Source organism: Neopelma chrysocephalum, unplaced genomic scaffold, assembly GCF_003984885.1.
Source record: "Neopelma chrysocephalum unplaced genomic scaffold, ASM398488v2 Primary Assembly neopelma1_23b, whole genome shotgun sequence".
Taxonomy (NCBI): Eukaryota; Metazoa; Chordata; class Aves; order Passeriformes; family Pipridae; genus Neopelma; species Neopelma chrysocephalum.
In genome coordinates this window covers 16,589,066-16,616,447 of record NW_020897692.1, presented here as the reverse complement: position 1 = coordinate 16,616,447, position 27,382 = coordinate 16,589,066, and the positions used below count along the sequence as shown (strand labels likewise).

General features: G+C 39.9%; 1 protein-coding gene across 1 annotated transcript in view; it reads right to left on the bottom strand.

The window, feature by feature from the left end:
* The window catches only part of LGSN (lengsin, lens protein with glutamine synthetase domain), a 60,701-nt gene extending 36,753 nt beyond the window's left edge, over nucleotides 1-23,948 (bottom strand). Inside the window, exons 1-2 of the mRNA XM_027694468.1 lie at nucleotides 23,693-23,948; nucleotides 20,857-20,970 (exon numbers count right to left, since the gene is read on the bottom strand). The gene's annotated coding sequence lies outside the window, so the exon portion shown is untranslated. The remainder of the gene's footprint in view (nucleotides 1-20,856; nucleotides 20,971-23,692) is intronic.
* Nucleotides 23,949-27,382: the final 3,434 nt, after the last annotated feature.

Sequence of the window (27,382 nt, the reverse complement as noted above, 5' to 3'; positions counted from 1 at the left end):
ACCAATCCACAAAAAGGGCTGCAAGGAGGACCCAGGAAACTACAGGCCCATCAGCCTGACCTCAGTGCCCGGAAAGGTTATGGAGCAGATCATCTTAAGTGCAATCACACAACAGCTACAGGATGGACAAGGGATCAGACCCAGGCAGCACAGATTTAGGAAGGGCAGGTCCTGCCTGACCAACCTAATCTCCTTTTATGACCAGGTGACCTGCCAGGTGGATGAGGGGAAGGCTGTGGATGTGATCTATCTGGACTTCAGCAAAGCCTCTGACACTGCCTTCCATAGCAAACTCCTGAAACAGCTGGCAGCCCATGGCTTGGACAGGGGCACTCTGTGCTGGGTTAGGAACTGGCTGGAGGGCCCAGAGAGTGGTGGTGAACGATGCTGCATCCAGCTGGCGGCCGGTTACTAGTGGTGTTCCCCAGGGATCAGTGTTGGGCCCTGTTCTATTTAAGATCTTTCTTGATGATCTGGATGAGGGGATTGAGTCCACTATCAGCAAATTTGCAGATGACCCCAAGCTGGAGGGGAGTGTTGGTCAGCTGGAAGGCAGGAGGGCTCTTCAGAGGGACCTGGACAAGCTGGAGAGATGGTCTGATTCCAACGGGATGAGGTTCAACAAGGCCAAGTGCCGGGTCCTGCACTTTGGCCACAACAACCCCATGCAGCGCTACAGGCTGGGGACAGAGTGGCTGGAGAGCAGCCAGGCAGAAAGGGAGCTGGGAGTTTGGATTGACAGGAAGCTGAACATGAGCCAGCAGTGTGCCCAGGTGGCCAAGAAGGACAATGGCATCCTGGCCTGGATCAGGAACAGTGTGGCCAACAGGACCAGGGAAGTGATTCTTCTCCTTTACTCAGCACTGGTGAGGCCACACCTGGAGTATTATGTCCAGTTCTGGGCCCTCAGTTCAGGAAGGACATTGAGGTGCTGGAGCAGATCCAGAGAAGACCAATGAGGCTGGTGAAGAGACTTGAGCACAAGTCCTATGAGGAGAGGCTGAGGGAACTGGGGTTGTTCAGCCTGGAGAAGAGGAGGCTCAGGGGAGACCTCATCACTCTACAACTCCCTGAAAGGAGGTCGTAGCCAGGTGGGGGTTGGTCTCTTCTCCCAGGCAGCTATCAGTAAGACAAGAGGGCATGGTCTTAAGCCGTGCCAGGGGAAGTTTAGGTTGGATATTAGGAAGAGTAAGGTTGGATATTAGGAAGAGTAAGGTTGGATATTAGGAAGAGTAAGGCTGGATATTAGAGAGAGTAATCAGACATTGGAATGGGCTGCCCAGGGGAGTGGTGGATTCTCCATCCCTGGAGGTTTTTAAGATAAGACTGGATGTGGCACTTAGTGCTATGGTCTAGTTATCATGGCGGTGTTGGATCAAGGGTTGAACTTGATGATCTCGGAGGTCTTTTCAGCCTGGTTGATTCTATGATTCTATGATAGCAGCCACACAGTTCCCCCTACTTTAAAGAATTCAGGACCCAGCAGCCACAGAAAGCCAGCAGAATATTTTGACCTGCAGTTGAGGTAAAAAAAGATTAAGAATACCTCTGATGGGAGGAGCCCACCTGCCATTTTTACTGCTTAAGAGGATTAATGCAGAGAATGATATCAAATTTGGATGGGCTAGATAGATGGGCCAAGACCAACAGAATGAGGTTCAACGAGGCCAAGTGCCAGGTCCTGCTCTTTGGCCACAGTAATCACAGGCAGCACTACAGGACTGGGGAAGAGTGGCTGGAAAGCTACCCAGTGGAAAAGGACCTGGAGGTGCTGGTCCCCCTGAGATTAGCGCAGTTGGTTAGAGCATGGTGCTAATAACACCATGGTTGTGGGTTTGATCCCTGTATGGGCCATCCACTTAAGAGTTGGACTCTGTGATCCTTGTGGGCCCTTCCAGCTCAGAATATTCTGTGATTCTGGCAAGAGCTGGCTGAACATGAGACAGCAGGGTGCCCAAGTGGCCAAGAAGGCCAAGGCCATCCTGGCCTGTATCAGCAATAATGTGGCCAGCAGGACTAGGGAAGTGATTCTTCCCCTGTACTTGGCTCTGATGAGGCCACACCTGAACAGTGAACATCTGTTCAATTTTGGGCCCCTCAATTCAGGAAGGAGAAGGACGTTCTGGAGCGTGTCCAGAGAAGGGCAATGAAGCTGGAGAAGGGTCTGGAGCACAAGTCTGATGGGGCGTGTCTGAGGGAGCTGGGATTGTTTAGCCTGGAGAAAAGGAGGCTCGGGGGAGACCTTTTCTCTCTCTACAGCTACCTGAAAGGAGGTTGTAGCCAGGTGGGGATTGGCCTCTTCTTCCAGGAAACTAGCAGCAGGACAAAATAACCTAGTCTCAAGCTTCACCAGGGGAGGCTCAGGTTGGACATCAGGAGGAATTTCTTCAGAAATTCAGAAAAAACAGAAAGGGTTGTTAAACAATGGAATGGGCTACCCAGGGAGGTGGTGGAGTCACCATCCTTGGAGACGTTCAAGGAATGACTGGACATGGCAATTAGTGCCATATTGTAGTTAACGTGGTGATGTTTGGTCAAAGGTTAGACTTGATGATCTTGGAGGTCTTTTCAACCTTATTGATTCTGTGAAATCCAACGCTTTTCACTCTTTAGTCAAACTAATCATTAGTTCAGTAATATCCACTTACCTTCTTAATGGGTGATTCGTATCCACAGCTGAAGTGCCACATATTTCAGTCTGACTCATCACTGTTTAAGTTCTGAATTGTTCTGTCTCACAGTTTTTGCAGCAACACTACTAGTTTTTGCTTACTCACAGTAGCTTTGCCATGGCCTCATGTCTCCCTCCTCAGTACCTTCCCAGCATCTGTGGGCACAAGCCAATGTTTTCTGTCTGAAGCAGGCTGGAAGACTTACTGCCTCTTTCATGAAAGAGGAATTCTTGCTCCTCTGGAAAAGCCAGTCACAGCTTTATCACTCCCTGCTGCTGAGCATACACTCAACTGATCTAAAAAAGCGTTGGAAGGTTCTTGAGAATTGGAGCTGCTGGCAAGGCAAAGAAGTGGTAGTCACTCCCTGCTGCCTCCAAGAATTCACATTCTGCAACGGGGATTTTCCTCTCATTTAAGCCTTAAAACATTCCTGAGAGGAACAGTTTGTCCTCAAGTTGGCACAATGTTGCATTAAACATTTGCCACTTACTGTTCTGCAAGCTGTTAAGCTTCCTGTGAAAGCAGTAAGATACCACAGAAGCACTCTTTTGTAAACAGAGTCCTACATCATTTTATTTAAGTACTGTGGCAATACTTTCTGGGAACAAAATAAGGGGAAGTTGCATCACTATGTGGTCTGCAAATGAGGCAAGAGGAACTATTAGCCTAAATTAACACTGAAAAACAAATTATATTCAACCAGGAAGTCTTTTACGAGGAAGAGCATGTAGTAAGGAAAAAAATACAACTTTAATTCTAAGCATAGGAGATAGGATATACAGATAAAAAGAGAGGAAGGGTGTAATTTGAGAGTAGTCCTGACACACAATTACAATGGAAAATAAGGAGAAGAAGAAAACCAATGAAAATTGCAATACCCTCTGAAAAAAGGAGAAATATACTTATTACAAGGATTCTGGACAACATTCCAAGTGAGCAAGAAGTCCCTTCTTTTCTGACTGTACAAGGACACTAGCATCATACTTGGTAACAAGGGTCCCTTGCTTTGCTAAGGCCATTGCTATAGCCTTAATCACTGAACTGTAGAGCTCATTTGAAGTCTTGAATCATAACTCTATTTTCTATTTGCTTTACTAGCCCCTACTGCTAACAATCCAGTTACAACACAAGAATTAACAGATAAACACAGATGAACATCATTCAGTGAATCTAGGTGGTCCTTTCTAGCCTAGCCTCTCCATAAAAACAGGAAAACACACTGAAACTTTCTTGTTCACCATGATAGACACTGTTTGAAAAACACCTGCATCCTAACCACCAACATCTGCACCCTAAATGCAGTTTTTGCCAGTTTCTGTTTTTCTGAGTGGGTCTCAGTAAATGTAGCAGAATGAGAGCCCTGTACTTATCTGTATCTCTGCAAAAACTGATCAGGCTGAACCTGCTCCAGAGGTGCCAAGTAAACAACTTGCTAGAATAAACCAGTTAAAGTACTACACCACTTTACAGAAGATTAAACGTTCACAGAACTTCTCTGATACTGAAACTGGCGAGACCAGAATGTCCTAGAATTTACCAGAATATCCAGAATGTCAGCACTAGTGATCACTCTTTCTCTCCAAAGCATGGTAGACTGCTTTCAAACTGCCTAGAAGGAACAGCGTCGGTTCTGTACTAACTCCCAAGTAGTGTCCAAGAACTGCTGGGAGGAGTCTGAGCTTATTCAGCCTAAACCTGGGACAAAGTTAATGATCTAGCACTACAGATGACTGAGTTTATTGCTTCAGAAGATCTAGTGTAAGAGACACCTTCTGTGGCACTAACCACAGGGAAGTCATGAGCAAGAATTAATCAGAGAACAATAGTGCTTTCAAGGATTTACTGCAAAAGCACATTAATTGGACTGCATCCCTGTAGGTACCCAAGGCAGGAAACAGATCAATATCTCAGAAAGAAACCTCCTGAAGGGACTCTTGTTCAGCAGGACACTGCTTGGACAGGCCAATTCAGGACTGTAAACACAGAAATTATCTTCTTTTGTCTGTTTCTATAGCAAGGCAGTTGAGTGCTGCAGGGTGAAAGGCTGAGGAGGAAGACAAGGGCATCCCTATTTACAGACAAGATTGCTCCAGAAGTGCCTGATTTACATAAAAAATTTGTTCTCTTGTTCCTGTAAGCAATCTAGCTAGACCACAAATACCATCCTGAGTGCTCTCGTGAAAAGTACTTGCAAGTCATCATTCTGAGAATATGCTCTGAAAAGCAGAGCCCAAGGCTGTGACATCAACCACAGATCTCAGTATACCAGGACTGGATGCTGGTGAGTCATGGCATGCATAAAGCAGCAGTATTTGAGAAGACCTTCATAACCAATCCAGTAAAATTTATTGTTCTTAATTTGCAATTAACTCAGCCTAACTTGACATAATAAGGAGAATCTGACTCTTAGCCTATTTGTAAGTGTATTTTTAAATCTTATTTATCAAATAAATGCATCTTCTGTTTCTGAAATGACATAAATGGGTACTACTTTTTTCTAAATGAAGCAATGCTTCATTTCACCCAGTAAAGGAACCAAACTCTTATTTGTTAGTACTTGGTCTGTGTCTGAGAGAGAAACAAATTGACACCCTTAAATCTTGTCCCAAATGAACTTTTGTGCAAAGTTGTGTCTTACAGCACAACTGAGGATTTACATCAACACACTGACTCAGATCCTGCCTGAAACCACAACTGAGTTTATGTTGCTGTATGAGAGACCAGAGTTTGGCCCCTTCCCTCTTTTTTTTTTTTCCTTATAAAAACATCAACTCTAATTCTAATCTAGTCTGCAGGATAACCCCAAAACAACTTCTCCTATGTCAAGGTAGCTGGCCTGAGGTGGCGTCTGTATGGAGCTGCGCTGTGTAGATCGGCAGGCAGGAGCAGGAGCACGCTCAGCAGCGTAAGGAGGTGTTGCTAGGCAACGAAGGTAACCATGGATACCTGCATCCTCGGCGGCCCTTGGGTTTCTGAGATTAGTCATTCATCTGGAAAAACACTTTAAAAAAATAAATAAAAATTAATGTGTTACAATACAACACTGTCTCTGCACAAATGTTGTTGTAATGACGAGATGCAATTTAATAGACCTTACTTTACTGGAACCTGTTTGCTCCACCTCAAGACTTGGAGAACTCTAGGTGATAGAATCATAGAATCGCAGAATATTTTGGATTAGAAGAGGCCTTAAGGATCATCTAATTCCATGACTCCTGCCATGGGAACCTTTCGCTGGACCAGGTTACTCAAAGACCCATCCAACCTGGCCTTGAGCACTTCCAGGGATGGGGCATGGTTGCTCATTTTCAAATATTTCAGGCTGTAGCATTAGTGACACAACCAGACCTTTGGCCAAGGGTCACATGTTTTAAAGCCCTTCATTAGGGAAATACCACAGAGCTTTAATTGCTGCAAAAAAAAGCAGTAGAGTTCCTTTACATACAAAGTGCCCAGTGAGATTCACTGTCCCTTCCCCAGAAAGGTGACATTGGTGTTCAGTTGGTATGTATGATTGCTTGCTGATTAATACCAAAGTTCCAAGTAATCATATGCCCACAACTAATGCTCTCCCACATGTCATCTTTCATGTGCTGGAGATTTCCAATTAGCAAAGGCAGCTCAGAGAAAACAGCATCCTGGAGGCTACAGCAGGAGGGTCAAAGAGAAACCAGGGTAACCAGCACCTTCCATTCAGCTCTTGCAGGAACGTGAATGTGTAAATACACATGCAAGATTTTAACAAAGCCAGAAAATCTCCAAAATCCTTGGCAGTCCATGGCCACTATGCCGTGAGCAAAATTCCCTCCTAATTCCAAGCCTGGGAAACTATTACACCCTACATTTATGTGTCTCACTGCACACATCATCTGAGATACCAGTATTACCAGTTTCTTTCCTACCACTTTTTTCACCTAATACTAAATAGTTGAGTCAATAAAATCAATCTGTAGTTAGTATAGGCATTCACAGGAGCATGGATTTGCCCTTGCACAAATGGTATAATCAAAGTGATTCGCTCAGTCATTCCCTGTAAGGTCTTGTAAACAAATTATTGATTCTTGAGTGTTAGAGGGATGTTGATTAGAATTAGAGTTTACAGCAACAGCTGTACTTACTTCGTCAGAAGAAATTGTAGAAATATATCAAGGAGCTCAGCTGGTAATTAAAAAGTAATCTTTCTTATCATCTGTGATATGCTAGCTACTTTAAACATGAATATAAAGAAATAAGTAAATGAAGTAATGATAATACACAAGCTGTATATATTACCTATCTTGCCTTAATTAAAGTAGTTTACTTTGTTTACCATTGAAATGAGGCAGGCCCTGTGACTTACTTTAATCTGCTTATTCAACTTCTTTATTAAAATCATGCTTTTCAGCTGTGATCGCTAAGCCAAATAATACACAGTGTGAGCAAAAAGCTTATGAAAATCTGTATAAACTATTTTGATCAGTCTTAACCAAAAGCTGAATTTACCTTCAAACAAGGAGCCTTTTTTTCTATGAAGCTCTTTAGGAAATCCCACTGCAAATATTCTTAAGCTTAAAAGGTAGCTACTTAGGATACCATTTGCTTGCTAGAAACATTAAATTTGATTTACTGTGCATTTTAGAAAAACCAAGAATGGAGAAAAAAATTGTTTGACTCAGTCGTACATTTGCAATACTGGCACAATCATAAACTACACTTTGATCAATCTCTTGGCAGGGCTTCAGTGATGTTGACTTCCTTGGACTAAAGAATTTTGAAATAACTCAATAATTTAATAGATTTTGTTTCATGAAACCTAAATGTATATGCACATCTGTACAGTGTCCTTGCACCTTCACACATAGTTGCACAGTTAGTAGAGATTCTGATTTAGCAATCAGGAAAAGGTTTTTCCTCAATCAGAGATGTAAAGAAGGAACAAAGTGGTTGAAGCCCCAGCCATGGGGGCTTTCATTGTAAATGATGAATCATAGAAAGAGAAAAGTCTTAGACTAGATAATTAGAATCAATAGATCTTATGCTAGGGTGACAGCCATCTGAAAACAACCCGAAGAAAGACTGGAACAAGACACACTATAATGGATGCATATTATCAAAACCCATTTGATTTAGTAGCTAGCCTGTAAATCTCATCACAAATTTATTTACACATGACTGCCCAGACTTTCTGCTTTAGACTGGCTCAGAAATGCCTTGGCCTTTCTCACAGTATTGCTACATTTCTGTTCACAAACCCAGCCAAAGGCAGAAGTACCTCAGACTAAGAAAATGAAGGAATAAATTATTTATTAAGTAAAACAATTATATTCTGAACATTAAAGCTGATAAAGCTTAGTTTCCTTATAAATCTGTGCCTTATACTTGATTGACTTTGGCCAGACATGGGCCCATGCAACTGCTTTTCACAAACTGTGTTGCCCAAATGAAGTTTTTCATTCCAGGCTCCAGGCTTCTTTTTCATGCACATTCTAATAGACTATACATTTCTACTGCAGGCTTTAATTAACAGAATTCCTCTCATCTAATTGTTCATTTATTTGCATAAATCCTGGAGCTTAATTATTTTTGAAATCTCTACCACTTTGCTAAACGTAGTAGAAATCAGACAGAACTTTCCAGTTATTAGGGGGGATTCAGAAAATCACCATACGTGCAGAATTACCTCAGCACATGCAGTTGTATAAACCTCATTTCTGTTTGACAAACAAACAAACAAAAAGGTCCAAACCAAAAAGAAATAATTTAAATGTTGATTCCAAGAGGGTTTTGACTGCATTAACCTGAAGGTTGCTAAATTAGACTGTGTCTGCACTGTAAAAGATGCAGAACTGGATTTAAAATGCAAGGGCTCCTGCACCTTAGAACCTGGAGATGCTCATAGGAATCTACAAAATTTTTATTTAAAGCTGGCTTTGACTTCTTTATGTCATTATCACCTGTTAAGTTTTTAAAGACTGATTCTTGGTTCAGATTCCCCAGTGACTGCTATTAATCTCTTCATATATAAACTATCTATCTCCCATTTTCTCTTCATTATTATCTATTCACTGAAGCGTTGGAGTTGATTCTGAATGCTAAGGAGGAGCACCTCTTAGCTTGGTAATGAGGACAAATACAACATTAATACAACTGTGACTAGCTTTAGAAGAATTTTCTGAGGCAATAAAATCAGTTCTTTAAACAAAGAGGTGGTGAATTTTCCCAGAGGATAAAAGGTTGTGTATGTGTTTCTTGTACAGCTCTGCAATATTTATTTTTGAACACAATGTCGGAGCATAATGTTAATACAATGTGATCAAGTATGAGTGCTTTTACATTTCAAACTGCATTAAATGGATCATATTTCACCGTTGCTGAGCTTGTGGCTGAGCATAAAACAGATTTCTCCCCAAGACAATGCCTGCAATTGTCTGTTTTTCTTAATAATTTATTTCACCACTTAATATCCTTCATTTAATAGGCCCCTATCTGTAATAAACTACTTTATTAACATCTGTTTTCACAACATTTTCCCCATGGGCTTCAATGAAGTCCAACACTATTACACATAGTTTGTGAAATGCAACATTTCATGGACAAATTCAAGCAGACTAGAGTCTTGATGGCCAAATTGATTCCATCCTACCTATGGTTTGGATTTGGAGGCTAAATGTGACTAGACCAGAAGCGATCTCTCATGCTGCTGAGATTCCCTCACCTGAAAGCAATTTTGTTGCTGCTGGACTTGAACAGGACCCTTAGAGCTTATCTATACCAAGTTTGTCCACATTTGGGGCCTTACAGTGTGCACTAGCCAGAGAGGGCAAACAAGAGGGCACATCTGTCTACAGCCTTTTTGAGACAGTGTTATCCTGGTTCCTGATCTGAGCTCTGCAATACCCATTTAAAAGACATGGGATTAAAAGTACAAACAGTATTGGGAATATATATTTCCTCATTTCACATGAGTTTTTCTCTTCCTGGTTCCAAGACTTTTTGCAGTCTTTTTGGCACAGTGGTCCAGCTTCATCTACACTGTTGATTATGGAGCAGCCTGATGCTTCCCCAGACTCTGAGACAAGGAAGATGTGGTTTCAGCATCTCCCAGAACAAGGGTGATGGCCAAGGTCCTGCATTTCTTGGGCAAGTACACTAATTCCCAGGTTATTGAACAAAGGCAGCTATTCCTTCAAAGGAAACTCAGGGCTGGGAAACTGCCAGGAGATGTATGTGCCTGCATTGAGTCCCTCTATGTCAGAGTTTCAGCCATGAACTCAGTGTCCATCTTCCTGAAAATACTTTTTTGAATCTTAGGAAACCTCTACCTTTCCTTCAGAGGTCAAAAGCAGCTCTGGCTCACAGAACAAACACAATGGAAAATTGCCAGAACTTCGCTCCTCAGTGACAGGCCTGCTACAGTGGCAAAGTAAAAACCTCCCACCTAAGATATTTAGAAATAGTAAGATGTGGCGACAAATCAAGAGTGGTCTTTTCTGACCATTGCAAAATATTCTAGAACACCAATCAATTCTAAATCAGACAATAGGGAAAATTGGTCTTTGTTGATTGATTGGAGTTCTATAGCTTATTTTTTGAGGCTTAATTTGTGTAGGTTGCTGACTGGCAGGAATGTGAATGGTATCTTGTAGGATGTGCCATCTGACTTACTTAGCTCTAAAAAGAACTTTTCTTTCTATGTGAAATGACAAACAAACCCAAAACGGAGTCCAAATAGACCCTTATGCGAATTCACTGCATTTAGCTAACTTTCTGAATTTCTTTTTCTCTGTGTAATTCATTTTGAACTTCTATCATGGCTAGGCTTCGCAAACGAAGATTTGGGAAGGGCTCTACCCACGTTTGTTGCAAGCACGTTGGTGGCTAAAAAGGCCAATACGAGATAGACACATCCAATTGCAAAAGGCACAGCAGAAGGACTCCTTAGGTGGTATCGTCAAGACACGATTCTTTCTGCGTTGTCTTTTCTCCTCAAGAGTGATCCTGCGTGCGTTCTCAAAGGCATCAGCAGCGTTATAGATGGTGTGTCTCCAGACCTCCCGACTGGAGGCCAGAGTAGACCAGTTATGTAGATCAATATTACCATGGCTGAGATGTTGTTTCAGGAAGTCCTTGTATCTTCTCTTCGGGGCTCCTCTCTTGCAGCAGCCGGTGGCAAGTTCACCATAAAGCAGGATCTTAGGGAGGCGATGATCTTTCATCCTTGAGATGTGCCCTGCCCAACGCAGCTGTGTTCTCAGCAACATGGTCTCAATACTTGTGATTGCTGCCTGTTCAAGAACAGATGTATTGGTCACATAATCTGACCAGTGGATGTTTAGGATTGTGTGGAGACAGCATTCAGTTTGGCCCCCGGGCACGGCTGTGGTTGGCCCCCACCCTGGCCACGGCAGGAGAAAGGAGAGAGAGGGGAGCCTTGCCGGCAGGTACTGTGCCCCCGTGGAAGAGGGGCACAGTCCTTTGGAGCACACAGAGGTTTGCCGTTCCAGGTTTGGCGGGGGGAAGGGGAGGAGGGGGGAGGAGAGGGGAATGGTGTTGAGCGGGCCGTGGGGGTCCTCCGACTGGTGGGAGGGAGAGCGGGGCAACCCTGTATGTAATGTCGCAGGTGAGCAGTGCGCCTGAAGATATGTGGTAACATGGTGGGGGAAGGGTGGATAGTGGATTCTGAACTTCTATAGTCACTAAAAATAATACTACTGCATCATTACAAATGTTATCTACTCATGGTAGCACATGCCATCTTTGATATCTGTAAGACTGCACACTAAATTGTTGTATGATAGTTTCTGTCAACATAAAGTGTTAATGTAACTTAGCTGAAGGAAGAATTTTTAAGAGATCATAGAATCTTAAAATCGTAGGATCAAAGACCTCCAAGATCATTAATACAACCTTTGATCAAACACCACCATGTCAGCTAAGCCATAGCCCTAATTGCCATGTCCAGTCATTTCTTGAATACACCCAGGGATGGTGCCCACCTCTCATTCCAATGATTAAACACCCTCAGCAAAGACATTCTTCCTAATGTCCTACTTGAACTTCTCCTGGCATACCTTGAGGCCATTTTCTCTTGCCTTGTCACTAGTTGCCTGGGAGAAGAGGATGACCCCCAAATGGCTACAACCTCCTTTCAGGTAGTTGTAGGGAGTGATAAGGTCTCCCCTGAACTTTCTTTTCTCCAGGCTAAACAACCCCAGCTTCCACAGAGGCTTCTCAGAAGATTTGTGCTACAGGCCCTTCACCAGCTCTGTTGCCTTTCTCTGGACACACCCCAGCACCTCAATGTCTTCCTTGAAGTGAGGGGCCCAGAACCAGAGACAGGATTTGAGGTGTAGACTCACCAGTGCTGAGTACAGAGGGACAGTCACTTCCCTGTTCCTGCTGGCCACACTATTTCTTATACAGCTCAGGATGCCATTGGCCTTCTTGGCCACCCACACACACTGCTGGCTTGTGTTCAGCTGCTGCTGACCAGCACACTCAGGTCCTTTTCTGCTGGGCAGTTACCCATCCACTCTGCCCCCAGCCCGTAGCACTGTCTGGGGTTGTTGTGACCAAAAGTGCAGGACCCAGCACTTGGTCTTAATGAACCTCGTACTGTTGACCTCAGTTCATCAATCCAGCCTATGCAGATCCCTCTGTAGAGCCTTCCTACCCTCCAGCAGGTGATAGATTAAATTTTCACTGGTATTTCAGTGAAATGTATAGAAGATTTGATATCTGACCTGATACTTTATTCTTTATAAACGTGACTGACACACAACAGAGACAAGCAAATAGTCCACTTTTGTACATAAAAGCATCTGATATGTATTTATACATATCAAGTATTCATATAAACATAAGGAAAAAGGAGATAAAATAATGCCTGTTCTCTCAATATAGCCATCCTAAATTAGGAGACAGCCTCATACATTTTAACGCAGATGTGATATTGAGAAATCTGGAGGATGAGCAATTGGCAGTTGAAATTTATTTAAATCAAATTGCAAGATAATTATTGTTTAATATTCCACTTTGATGTAGCTTATTTTCTGTTTGACACATCTGTTAAGCTGTAAATTCAGAACTGTTTTCAGTTCTGAGATTCTGAAAGCAGAGATTACTCATCACCACCTAATTTGTTAGTGCTCACTAACACTGAAAAGCTAAAACAGGGAAAGTACATTTGATTTCCACTACATTTGTACCACGTCTGAAACAAACATATTGTAGCTTAGGTCACAAAGTACACAAAAATGAAAAGGTAGCATTACAAATCTAAAAAATTAGGCAGTGGTAAACTTTTGTTAGATGAGTGAAAATATTGGCAGTCCCAGGTTAGTCATCTGTCTGTCTGTAGGAGGCCACTGGTGAAACCTGTGAGCAATCCCCAACTGACTTCAGGCAAAGGTATTTGGGTCGGTTCACCTTTGTAACTGACCATCTTGTCAATCTTGCCTGAAAATAAGTTAGAAATTGAGAGCACAAGCATTCTGGCAGCCAAGTCACGTTTAAGGCCATTAATGGCTTCAGCTGAGACAGGTAGATTCAGAAGGGATGTTTTCCCATAGCCTGATTGATTCCTTTCATGTAGTTTATGTTCCTCATCCAAAGAGTCTGTCTTCTGAAGGCAAAAGATTTGTATCAGAATGTGTTTTGAGTACCTTTCTGAGGTCAGTAAAAAAAACCAGTTTTTTTGCTAAACAATCATCTCCCTTTCCTGTAAGCTTTCTAAATATTTTTTTTGTTTTATTAAAGCAAATAGGAGCACACGTGGTCATATTCATACAACAGTACGTGGTACAATGAGCTTCCTTTCCAGGAATTAAATGGTGAAAATTTGGGGTATCATTTTCTAAGTCACCTGCACACACACACATGACAACATCAGGCACAGTGCATTTCAGGATTTATGGCAGAACAAAGCAGCCAGCGTTACTGATGCAGAAACAGATTGCAAAAAGCAAAACAATGTGCTAAAGAAACACCACTCGTTCTTATGGTCAAAGAAATTACTTTAGAGCAGCTTTCCTCATTGTCCAGACCTGAATATTGAGTTGTTCATAAATGCTTCTGCCATAGCCACATCCCTGGACAGCCTATACTGAACTCTGCAAGAAACACTACTTGACACATTTTATTACTATTTCTATTACTATTTCCTTTCAGATAGAAATATCTTCTTTTTTCATCTAATGTTTCAACATGACAGTATTAGGTTATGCAAAGCAAACAATTAGTCAATAAAAAGTGGCACTTAAGCTTTCTGTGAATAAATTATGCTTCTTTTTTTAACTATCAGAAAACTATCATCTCTTCAAGGCTGCGGTTTTATTTTGCAATTCTGGCAAAAATTTGCCCTTCAAATTACCAGTTCTAACTACAAACAGAGACAAAACCTATGCTCAGGTTTATTGAGAGGCAGCCAACACAGAAAAGTGAACTGGGAGCCAAGGGTGATCCCAACGTAGGTAGCATCCCATCAGTAGGACGCAGCCCCATGGGAGCTGGCAGCAGGGTTCCCCAACAGACACAGACACAGCAAGAGATGTACCAGGTTCAGGGTCCATCCAGGGTGCTCAGTTGGGAGTGAAGGAGATAGGCTCAGATAGACATCTGAGGGATCCATCCAGAAGACCAGCCACCTGCAGCAGAGGTCTAAGGTCCATCCAAGAGACAGGCACGCCAACACCACAGCTCAGGCTTCAGCAGAGAAATGAAAGACAGGGAGCCCTGGGGCTCCAGTTGGTGCTCTCAGGGCCCTGACACATCTCACCATGAAGCAGCAGCAATATTTATCACAAGTCTTTCTTTATTACAGCTTTCCTACAAGAAAAAACATTTCAGTCCAAGGGTTATACCAGTATCAGTGGTATCAAAAATGTTTCTTACAGGTCTGACAGTAGAAAGTTTTACTGATGTTACATTTCTTTTATCTATTCTGAAAATCTCCTAAAGGATTATTAGTCTTAGTACCAGATATATGGATCAACACTGGACATAATTTCTTATCTTGCCATGTATTAAACCATTACAATTTATTTCTTATAGGTGTGTCAGTTAAGCTCTACTTTGTGGGTGCTGTACAAGTATAAAATAGAACATCAGATTTTCCCCAGCTGAAGTCCAAATGCTTTATTTCCAAAAAGGGCATGAGGAGAATGACTTGTTGCTTATCCCCACTGGGCTGAAAGCAGACTGCAGCAGAACAGGTAGGAATTACGCTTTTCTGGGATTTGCACATCGTTTAGACATAGTATAGCATCAGCCCTACAATAACTGGAAAGGTAATAATAATAATAAATACCATAAAATCTGAAATAAAGCCATTCTGACTATTTTTGTTGAGACCTCTACTTACTTTATGTTTTTGTACTCCTGTATGTGTTGGCCTTATGCCCCACATCATCCACATGCTTAGTTGGTCTGATCCATCCATAGCAGCTGTACCCAACTGAAGGTCAGGGAGCTTACTGCACTGCCTCTCACAGCAGGGGAAAAATCCCAGGCAAAAGCAAGGGTTTTTTGACCCTTAATACCTTAGGCTCTATTATATTTACTTTAGGCAGGAGGAAGATAAAGTACAGTTTAAATCTTGGGACTGAATACCAGTCCCAGAAATAAATATAAGTAGGCCAAAGGAGTAGTACTACAGAGTCCAGGCCAGCAAAATCATGGATGCCAGATGACATTGCAGAAACCAGGTATCCCTAAAGTCAGTTTATATTCTCCAGAACACCAGTAACAAGTACAAGGACAAAAGTGACTCAGTTTTAGATCCAAATTATTGCAGACTGAACTGTTGAGCTGTTTGAGCATGTAATTGGGTTAGAAAACATTCCACTGTATAAACTTCTGGAATTGTGTATGCTTTTCTGGGGAAAAATATATGTGATTACTTACTGGTCTCCAAAGTTGTTTCCTGGTATGAATCAAGCATACATTTTTTCCCTAGTTGGTTCTGAATGCAATATACACACCTATTTGCTGCCTCTCCAAAAATTGTGCAAGGCAGCCTGTGGTAAAGGAGAAGCAAACAAGCCATGGTGCATGGCTAGTGACTTAAGCCTTTCTTAAATGAACATGGCTTGTTTCAATCATGGCTGAGTTCTTTTATGTCAGCTAATCCTTTCAGAAACTGCATTGAAAGTCAAGAAATTAAACTGAGTTGATTATAGCTTGGTCTAGCTTTTCTCAAACAAATAGCCCTTCTTCATAATCCTCATGCAAATAATAATACAAGGTACAGCTGCAAGGTAGAACAATAATTGCTTCTAATAGGAGGTTCAGCTGGTTTTCTAAATGTGGGATTCTACATATGAGCTCAAGAATCTGTGCCTGACATACCATGAAGCTTTCAGCAAATCATGTCATTTCCTAGTGTTTCTTCATCATCTTACTTACGTTTTCCTTCTTCTTCTTTCTTTACTCTCATTTCAGGAAGAGCCAGATGTACATGCAGTGTTTAATAACATGGAATCTATATTTTTCCTCTGTTTGTATTGCTCTTCACATATATGTAAAGGACTATAGATTGCTAAATCAAAAAACTTGCGAATTTTGAAAGTTTAATAAATTTTAGATTGAATTATGATTAAAGTTTTATTGAGAGTATGTAATTTAGTCTTTCCCTTCACTATACTGTTCATACGTATGTCTTCCAACCAGACAGCTGAAACAATACCTCATGACTGCAACCTCTACACATTCTCATCTATACTGATAGAAAAAGTAGGATTCTGTGCTTATTGGCCAAGGCTGTTAAGGGAATAAGGCAAAATTGGGAATTGCTCCAAATACTGGTTGAACAACAAACTGGTAGGATTTCTAAGTGGTAATTTTTTGGTTGCCAAACACAGTGCCTAGAAAAATACTGGATGCTGCATCAAAGAGAGCAGTTTAGCTTACATATTATTTTTTGGCATTATTTGCAAAATATAGGAACCTTAAATATGTTTGGATAAATTAGTATTACTCTAGCAACAGGAACAGACTACATTTTGTCAGAGACCTTATTTAACAAGGATATTACTCTGTCAGCAAGTCCTTATCTGAGGAAAAAGCTAACAAATGTGCCTCATGAATTTTTATTTTATTTTTCTAATCTAAAAAATCAGTGTTGAAGTCAACAATTCCACTCTATTCCTGTAATGAATTTCTATCTTGCGTAGTGACTTTGAATCACGTATGTCCAAGTTTAGGTGCATAACTGAAGTCCAAGAGGTGAAACACAACCATTGTGAGGCTCCAGAGGTTCGATAGAGTCAATGAAGAAAAAACATCTAGACTTGTTAATGTTTCTTTTATGTTGAATGGTAGCTTAAGAAGCAGTACGGTTTTACCACATATTGTCTTCTATAAATCATATTGAATTTCAGCCCCTTGAAATTCTCCTTTTTTATTTATGTACATATATTATATATATTTGTGTATATTTTAGCAGACTTTAAGAAAATGCCAGTTATGGATATTTAAAACTGCTTTGTACTTCTAAGATGTAATTTCTTATGGATCAATCTCCAATTCCCATTCCCCATCTAAACCTTCCTTGAGTTTGGTATTTTTCACCCAAGCATAAAAATTTCTTCTTATAACCAGCTGATATTTGACAGACGTCATGTGCAATATTCTGGCATCTTTTCCTAGACAAAGATAATTCAGTTTCCACAACAAAGATGGGTCATAGCAAATTTTGTCTACTGCTCAGAGATTAAATTCTGTCTTATTTCCAATTAGGAATGGCTATCAGCCAGTAAAATGGCAAAGAAAAATACTGGAAGGTTTGGCAAAATTGCATCTGCCTCTCTGATTAAATTTAGATTTTCCTTGACTTCACACAGTGAAGGCAAGATAAAATTGGTAACTATTTCCTGCAGTTAATACCATATACATTCACATTTTGTGACATCTCTGCTTCTCTGTTATCCCACAATCCCAAATGGATCACTGTTATCAATGTATACTAGTATGTCTAGCCTATAAGGTTAAAGAGAAATAAAAGAGACCAAAAGGGGTCTGCAGGAGAAGAAATATCTCTGTTGGGTAAACACAACATCTTGTGGAGACAAGAATATAAAATATAAAAACTGTAGTTTTGGTGTCCAAGACAATGGGAAGAGATTCATCAGAATCTCATTCAGCCCAGCTTCCCATAAGTTTGCTGAGACCTTTATAGAGCTATTGAATCTTCCATGAAGCTATTCAATCCTAGGAAACTACTTCTGTCTTCATAATCAAGACATATTACTGAAGATTTGCAGTGAAATTCATACTGAGATTACCTCTGGTTACAGTGATATGCAAGTCCTCTAAATTGGTAGTTACTATAAATCTCTAGACACTAGCCATCTGAATCATGACTTTAAAAAACATAGCTCCCATTTTTCATCCTCCCATGTCAATCACCTACATGGTTGCTTAGCCCACTGAACCACAGAAAGGTGACCAACTGAAAACATTGCTTGGAGTTACTCAAAAAACAGCTTTCTGCTACTTCCTTGAGCTTTTCTTCATGATAGATTAGAGACTGGCAGGTGTCAAGTCTGGACTTTTCAGCAGTGTAAGCATGGCTGAATTCTACTCCCTGATCTAGAACTATAAATTATTTCTATTATCATGAATGATAATTATCTTAAGGAATTATTACTTAATCTCCTCAATGAATTTAGATTTTCAAGAACCTTTTGAAAAGACTCTGTCACAAAGGCTCTTTTAAAAGAGCTCGGCGTCAAGAGAGGAAGAAGGAAATTCCTTTCATGGATTAGCAACTGATCAAAGTTGCTAATCAAGTAATACTAGAAACAAATGGTAGATTTTTCTCACAGAAGGAAGGCACCAGCAGAATCCCTCAGATATCTGCATTTAGACACATGATACTAAACATAGTCTTAAATTATCTGATTAAGAGGTAAATAGTGAGGAAAAAAAAGTCTCCAAATGGTACAAGATGAATTACAAGAGTCAGCACTGGAAATGATAAGGACAAGTTGCAGAATGGTCTTATGATATAGAATATCTGAATGATAGAGGGGCAAATTAAATTTATCATTCATGAAAGTAAATTCATATCTATCATTGTGAAGGAGAATAAACCATAAGGTGACAAACTTACAAACTTTTAAATACTAAATTTCAAATGACCACGAGGAAGGTAGGTCTTACGGAAAGTTCTCTGAAGAAATATTTTCAATTTTAAGAAGTGATCAAAGCAGCAAATAGATTAGCCAGAACTATTATGAAAACAGTAAAGAATGAAATGGAAATAAGGTACTGTGATTCTACCCCAAAGAGACACAGTAAAATCAGAAAATAGGTATAATTGGAGATTTGGAATTAAACAAACTAAGATTCTTCAGTATGGAAAAAAAATACTGGGAAATTGAAGAGAAGTATACAGAAACTATGAAAACCATAGAGAGGGTGAATACGCTTTCCCATAACATAAGGACAAGGTGCAACACAGTGAAATTACAAGGCAGCCAGTTTAGAACAAATAAAAGGAAGTATCTTTTCATGTGACACATAATAAAACTGTAGCACTCTGCTGTAGGACATTGTAGATGCCGAAAGTATAAATGGGTTCAAAAAGCAATTAGACAAAATTAATAGAGGAATAAATGCAAGATCTCCATTCTGAAAGTCCCAAAGCCTCAGATTGCTAAAATTTATAATGCTATAACCATGGGAAAAAATAATTCTGTGCTTGTCTTTCCCAAAATATCTACTAGTAGCCATTGTCAGAGACAGATCAGTGACTTAGACAGATCTATCAAAGTTGTTCTTACACTTTGACACAAGAATTCAACTGTTTTTTGGTTTTGGGGGTTTTTTTGGGGTTTTTTTTGGAAGTATGAACTTTACTCCTATTCTAAAGTGAGCATATTTTAAAACAAAAGTCATGGTTGGACTTTTTATCAGTAGTTGAACAGTGGTTGCAAGCTAGTGATGAAATTACTGGTTTGATGCTGCCCCAACTCTGGCAATGAGTAGAAGCTTTTGTTACTTGATGGCTGATTTGTATGATGGGGTCAGTCTGATTCTCAGAGATTAGATGATTGCATCCTAAAACCATACTCACAAATGAAACTCCAAATAAAAAGCCCCTTAGTTCAGCCCTCTTCATTAGAAAGGCACATTGTTTGGGATACATCACAATGCTTGCACTGACAACCAATTATTGTGTGCAAGATCTTATGATATGCTTCTGTAAACCCTTCGTAATGAAACTGGAGAGTAATTTTCCAAACATTATTGATACTATTCAGGATTAATCCCTGCTCCTAACAGTTTTCAAGACCGGGGCCCTTGTCTAATTTTAAGTAGTCTAGGGAATGAAAATTTCAGACTATTTCTCCTTTCAGAATCCATGGAAGAGCTCCAATTTAGAACATAGCAAGTGATAAGACAGGTATTAGTGTAGAGAGTATCAATGGAGCCCATGTTACAGGACTTCATTACTTTCAGTGGTGAAGCTGAACTGGAGTTTTGCCTCTTCATTTAACATGTGTTTTCCTAATAGATAAGGAGGCATTGTGCTGTTGAATAGCCAAGGACACGTGATGGTATAGGCAGGAAAAGGAAAAAAAAACAGAAGCAGAGATTCTTTCATATCTTTATTACTAATGCTTCAGTTTATACAATGCCTCCTTAACATAGAGGAGGATTTATTGAAAACTCCTGATTAGTTCAGAAGAGACAATACCACTCAGGTTCTTCTTCCTTGACTACTATGAGGAATTTAAACACTGTAATAATTATTTTGTGGAATATACTTAGTTTTCATCAGTGTTAAAGAGTGTTCCTTAGAAGCCAGGCAGAATGCAGGACATGTGGACTCTCAGGCGTATTGTGCTCTACAGAAGCAATCACTACAGGATCAGACACCACAGATGATAAACTAGATACAGACATGCATGGGACTTTATATCCCTGACATAAAAGGACATAGATGAAGCTTAAATGGTTAGAATACTGACAAATCCATAACTACAAGGTTCCATGAGAACAGAACAAATAAGGCTGTTTACTCATAGTTTGATAAGTTTTAGTTGCTAAATATATGGGGAAGAGACAATCTTAGATAGCTGCTAAATTGTAGATGGTCTGAGATATGATTATGCTTTCTGCCAGTTTGGTTTAGTCAGATTACCACACAGTATCATTTTAATTCAGGCACCAGAAAGTTGTAAATTTGTCAACAACTTACTGCTGAAATGAGGCTATGAAATCTGAGGTCCAGAAGAATAGGCAGCAGTGGGAGGATGGCAGGAACTGCTTGCACAGACATGGCACAGGGATAACACTTCATGGTGATCAGCATCTGAAAGATATCAGCAAGAAGCTAATTGTCTATAAATTACTATATTTACCAATTCAGCAGGGCAAATTCTAACCTAATTATATTTAAATTTAATATGCCTGCTACACAGTCAGACAGATTATAAATTAATTCTTTTTAAGTTACAGCTTTCTCACAACAAAAGCAAACAAATGAGAGAAAATAGTGTTTTCATTTGCTCTTTCAGTGCTAAGTTCATCATTTGTAGTGTTTGCACATTGATGGATTTCTGAGACGTAGATGCACTCAAATACCACTGAACAATACTGCACTCGAACAGAAAAGAACAGATTTAGCTGAAATCTGGTAAGAGGTTTTCACTCCAGCTATCCGTTTCTGCCCTCTCAGGAGATAACTGCTGACTTTGCACAAAATTGCAAGACCAGCATACACCTAAACATTTTGATCATATTTTCTTAATGCACTTATTTTCTGGTTTTACTTTTACTTGTGACTTAGAACTGAAGCACATCTGCAAAAGGGGTCAATTCTGTTCTGCAAATTTTTGCTATGCAGATAGATCTATAAAATATGAAATAATATGTTTATATTCTATTTCTCATTCTCTGTCTAAGGGTATGAACATGTCACATTCCATCATGCTGCTGCCTCGAACCTTCCCCATTGGTCTGAAACAAGCTTGTTCGCCAGTTTTGTATTTCTATTCTGATGTGCCTTCTATACCTTCCTTCAGAGGCACAAACATAAACCATTTAATCCTGTAAATACCATAGAAATATTTCTGCTTATTATTTGGTTACGCTTTATTGTCTCTGCCATGTGATAATTGCTGATTCAAACTCTTTTCAACCCTGTTTCCCAGCCCCTTTCCTCCCATTTTTTTCCTGTTAGGTTATTCACACTGAGTTGTTTGCAATCACAGCCTGTTGGCAACACATCTTATTAGAACTTATGAGACATGAAATACTTCACTGACAAGGCAGGTCTACACTATACATTCTGATAAACTGCTAATAAATGCATTCTGACAAATGTAACAATACATTCTGAGAATATAGTAAATACAGAAAGATACAGCTGCACGTTGGTGTCTTTCAAATACTGGTACCTCATTCAGAACACCTTCCTCTAAACAAGTTCTTAGCTGATGCACAACTGGATTAGGCAAATTGCAGCTGTTCCCTGATAACTGAATAGCATAAGCTCTGAGATATAGTCTTGGTCTAATGGAAGTTTACACTTCTGCTGATGCCTTTTATCTGCATCCCCTGTGAGATATTAAAGATATATTCAGAATAGTAACCCAGTGCTCTTAAGTCTGATATCCTGAGTGCAAAGGAGGATTAAATGAATGTTTGAAGCTATTACTGACTTTAGCTGTTTGCCTCACTCCTTCTCTGAAGGATCACTACAGATACCTGAGGGACTTCAGGAAAGAAAGTGCATTTTAAAGGTCTGCAGGAAACCCTATGAAATCTTTCAAATTATGTGACGATGGTTTCATCCTTTCTGGGGATAATGACATTGTTTCTGGATCTGTTAATGGCTTTTCTGAAGGGTGCACAAGCATCCCCTACTGTGTAAGGCTATTTGCTACAGCAGAAACCAAGGAAAATTAGCTTCAGTGTCCATAGGGAGCTCTACAGCTAGGCCAGGTGGGAAGTACTGTTGTTCCTCCTCCAAGAGGAGTTGCATTCTAACTGTTATCCATTTTATGGGCACACAACCAGGCTCTGGGTGTTCTGCAAAGCAAGACATCTTATAGGTTGGACTTAAATCCTATTCTGCTTCTAGAAATATAGTTCTGAGGTTGTAGCAATGAAGTCCAGACCAGAATCCTACCCCCGGCTCCATTTCATCTCTGGAGCTGTGGCCTGTTTGCGCAAAGCTCATATATATCCCATATATCTATGCCCCTTTCACATTACAGCCACTCAAGGACTGATTTCACAAACTAAATGCAGTCTTTCCTTCATGTGGAGGCACCAAGCTTTTTCAAACAAATCATCACTCTCTTCCACTTGACCTATCCTATCACCTCTGTAAATTTCTCTCCCCAAGCAGATTCAGTTAATCTCCAGGGAAAAATACCTCCCTCCTTGCAGAAGGATATCAAGCAGACAAAAATGTATTACAAATCATCTCATGGTATGCACATTTTGCAAAACTTTGCTTTTCCAGTGACACACACATGATAATATTTCTTGCCTGGCTGCTTGTCTGTCCCTGCAGAACCACGTTCTTGATATGCTACTAGACATATTAATCCAGTCTTCTGTTGGATTAAGCAAATAGGTGTTTTCATATCCTTGCCTGAAACAGATCACTTGCCTCCCTTGCTGTGCTAGGGTTGACCATGGTCTTAAGTACTACAGAATATCAAGGAGAAAGACTCTCCTGAGCTCACAGCAGAGTATAGCAGGAAATGAAACCAATTCTCCAGGACCTAGGCTCAAGTAAAGAACTGCTAGCAGTCACTCATTTCTCCTTAGCATGTGATACATGGGAATGTCACTGTCACCATTTTAAACTTCTGCATCCATTCACAGTCATTACAGCGTAACTGTCTGCTAACGTCCACATTTCTCTTTAAAAACTCAGAAATTGAGTGGAAGGAGGATGGAACCAACAGAGATGGTGAGGTCCCAACCAGCCAGTCAGCCTGGACTGCACAATTTCCTCGCTGTAAGTGTCCCAGTGAGCTCAGCAGTGATTCAGAGGCTGGGGACACATCAGTACTCACCTGCAAAAGTCCTTCCAGTGCAGTGTTTATGTTCTCACTTCAGCCCAGGTGGGAAGTCAAATAGAAGCAGTGGCTACATTGGCAGACTCAGCTTCTAGTGCTGCTGCCTCCTGGGGCAGTAGCTGAGCTCTAAAGCAAAAAAGATACAGAGAAGTGCTGGATATGGCAGATTTGTGGAAAGTAAAGGGAAGATTAATGTGTTGGTTTTGACTGGGATAGACCTAGACACAAGACAACAAAGATCACATGAAGTACACAAGGTAAACTAGCACAAAATCATCATAATTGATTTTTCCAATGCAGGCAGTCACCATTCATGACCTGACCTTGCAAGTACATGTTGAATAGGTCCTAATCTGCTCTACCAGGTAATCTGGCTCTGCACAATATAGCATAACTGCTTTATCATTAGATTTCATAACTACGTCTAAAATCAAACAAACCCTATGTTCTCAAACCAGTAAGTTTTATAAATTCATATCTAAATTTCACCAGACAGAAAATAAAGACTGTCATGTGCTAATAGAATACAAGATTAATTTTTGTCACGACTTATTGAAAAGTATAATATGAGAAAGAGTTTTTGCTTTCATATCTATTTTAAAACAACAACTTCCGAGCTTTTTCACTGACTAACAAACTGTGTGTTGATTATCAAACCGCATTGCTCAGAAAGGTGGGCAATGCAGAGCTCAGACTGCCCCTGAACACTTCCCCATCCCTGGATAGGGGTCTGAGAAACCTGACCTAGTTAAAGATGTCCCTGCTCATTGCAGGGGGATTGGACTATATGGCCTTTAAAGGTCTCTTCCAACCCAAACTATTCTATGATTCCATAAGAAACAATAAAGCAAGAGCTAAAAGAATGGTTTGTGTTGATGGCAAAGGACAAAACTGACAGCAACTAAACTGGCAAACACTGAGGAATGTGGTTTTGTCAAGATCAGAGGACCTGTGGTCTGATAAGAGAAGGATGGCAACAAAGGTAACACCATGTTGTATATATCGCTCCTGTTCCTCTTATCCTCATAGGAAAGCAGATTGTAACCTTAAAAGTACCTCAAACGAGGAAATATATACAATGGGTAACCCATTGTCTAAGATTCATGAAAAGGGAAATTAAATTCTGAAACAGAAGAATCACCCTGAAATAATGTTTGATTTCCAAATGGTATTGAACAGCAGTCCAAAAACCCATTTGTTATCACCAGTGAGTAGGAAGGCAAGAGACACAGGGAGGAATCAACAACCATACCCTTTTCCATTGTCATACCACACAGATGATCCTAGCCAGACCACTCAGACAAACACATCTCTGTGCTTGTAAGTGGGTATGAGTGAGTGAAAATCTAGGGTTGACTGAAATCAGGGTTTTTTAAATAATTTTCTCTAAGTTCTCACAGTAAGTTTTTCTCCATAAATTTCCCATAAAGTTGAGGAGAAAAAGGATGTGACTGCACCATTACATTAAAAACCTAAATTTAAGTGTTATAGGTACCTAAACTGTGAAGCTGTTATATTTGCTAATAAGATCATAGCTTTAATGTCTGCTCTAAGGTGAGCTAAATTGCTCTTTTGACTCCAACTATGTTGATTAGATTTCCATCAACTATAATGCGGCCATAGGCATGTCTGTATGCATCTAAATATAAAAAATATCAAATTGAAGGGTCTTAATGTCTAGCCCAGTATCACTGTCTTGCATACATCTTGCTCTAGATGCCATCTGTCTTTCTTTGTATGTGCTTCTAAATCATATTTCTGCAATGGTTTTTTATTTAAGTCGCTCTATTTTTCATTATAGACATGTTTAATGTGACCAATTTGTATTTTTTCTGACTTTGTTCAAATAACAGCATTAAATTTAATTCATGCTTAAATTATATATTTCTTGAATTCATGTTTCATTTTGTATAGTAGAACTGCTAAAAATTGGCATATTCATAACTGCTCTAGTTGTTTGGTGTTATTTATACTTAGTGCAAGACGGTTAATGCATTCTGGGTTAATGTTTCCTGAAAGTTTAACAAGGGACAGATTATGTAATGTGAAATTCAGTATACTTGGAGCAATTATTTACTGTTTAGCTCACATAAATTTTCCATTTTTCAGAGATAAGGGGGTATGGAAAAATGTTTAGATATTTCCATTGAAACAGATCAGATTGCATTTTACTTTTTATAGTGAGAGTAAACTCTTGTTCTTGAAAGTCTTGACAACAATGATATCTGAAATCTCTTGTTTAGTCACATAGCAACATTCATATCTAATGATAAAGTAAATGCTCTCTGCATTTGGCTGATGATATTTTCAGTGCTGAACTAAATACTCTCAGTTTCCAAAGAATGAGATTAAATCTCTCTTTTTTTCATGCTATTCTTGCTTGTAAGCTCATCATGACCATACAGTTGCAGGAGTACAAGTAGAAATCAAGACTTTAGGACTTCATTAGCTATTTTTTGCTGACTGTTTAGACTTGTGTGGTACCTTAACTTTCATTTTTGTGTTTCTTTGTGCATGGTGTTCATCATATAGTCCAGAATGTCATAGAATTCAGGTTTTACTCGTCTTAATCACCAGTTGATTTTCGAATGAAGTCAAAATCACAGAATCACAGAATGGATAAGATTGGAAGGGACCACAGTGAATCATCTGGTCCATCTCCCTGCTCAAGCAGGATCATCCCAGAGCAAATTGCACAAGGTTCTGTCCAGGTGGTTCTTGAATATCTCCAGTGAGTCTCCACAACCTTTCTGGCCAATCTGTCCCAGTGCTCAGTCACCTGCACAGAGAAGAAGTTGTTCCTCATATTCAGCTGGAACTTCCTGTGCATCAGTTTCTGCCCATCTCCTCTTGTCCTGTTGCTTGGTATCACTGAGAAGAGCCTGGCTCCATCCTCTTGACACCCTCCCTTCAGATACTCGTAGACACTGAGGAGATCCCCTTTCAGTCATCTTTTCTTGAAGCTGAACAGGCTCAAATCCTTCAGCCTGTCCTTGTAAGAAGATGCTCCAGTCCCTGATTCTTGAAATATGTGATTTTTTTTTTTTAAATTGTAGATTTTATCCTCTATAAATTGATTTTAGTGTCTTGCTCCATTTTGCCAAGCTCAAAGGCTTACTTTTCAAAGTTGTTATAAAATATAAGATATACTAAACTTGAAACATGTCTGACTCTTTTATATCCCAGTTTAAAACTGCTCTGTTATCTTTTCTCTCTGTACAAATAAATAATTACTTCATAAAACTGAAACTGTTTCAGTGTGTATTTTTCTCTCCTTACCCTAACCCATATTTTGTTGATTAAGGTGTTCTCACATAAAAGGGGAAGAGTGCTCCAGATTCTTATATATTAGAATGAAAATCTGAATATATATTTTTTTGCCTCCCATGAGTGAAAAAAAAAACAACATTGCTTTTTTGGAAAGAACAAATATATCCACTACCACATAGATTGAAAACTCTTCATATCATTCATTGGAAACGGTATGAGAGCATCTTCTAAATTGGTCCCCTAAGAAAAGATAACTAACAAGATGTCTGGTTTGGCAATCCTGCAGGAGATTTTAGTTTTTAGTGTAGGTCCCCAAGAAATGCAGTGGCATCCAGTGTAAGGTGGCAGAAGCAGGGCAGTGGCAGAAGTTCACACAATACATAAATTGCAGGATTATGTCTCTGCAAAGTTGAAGAA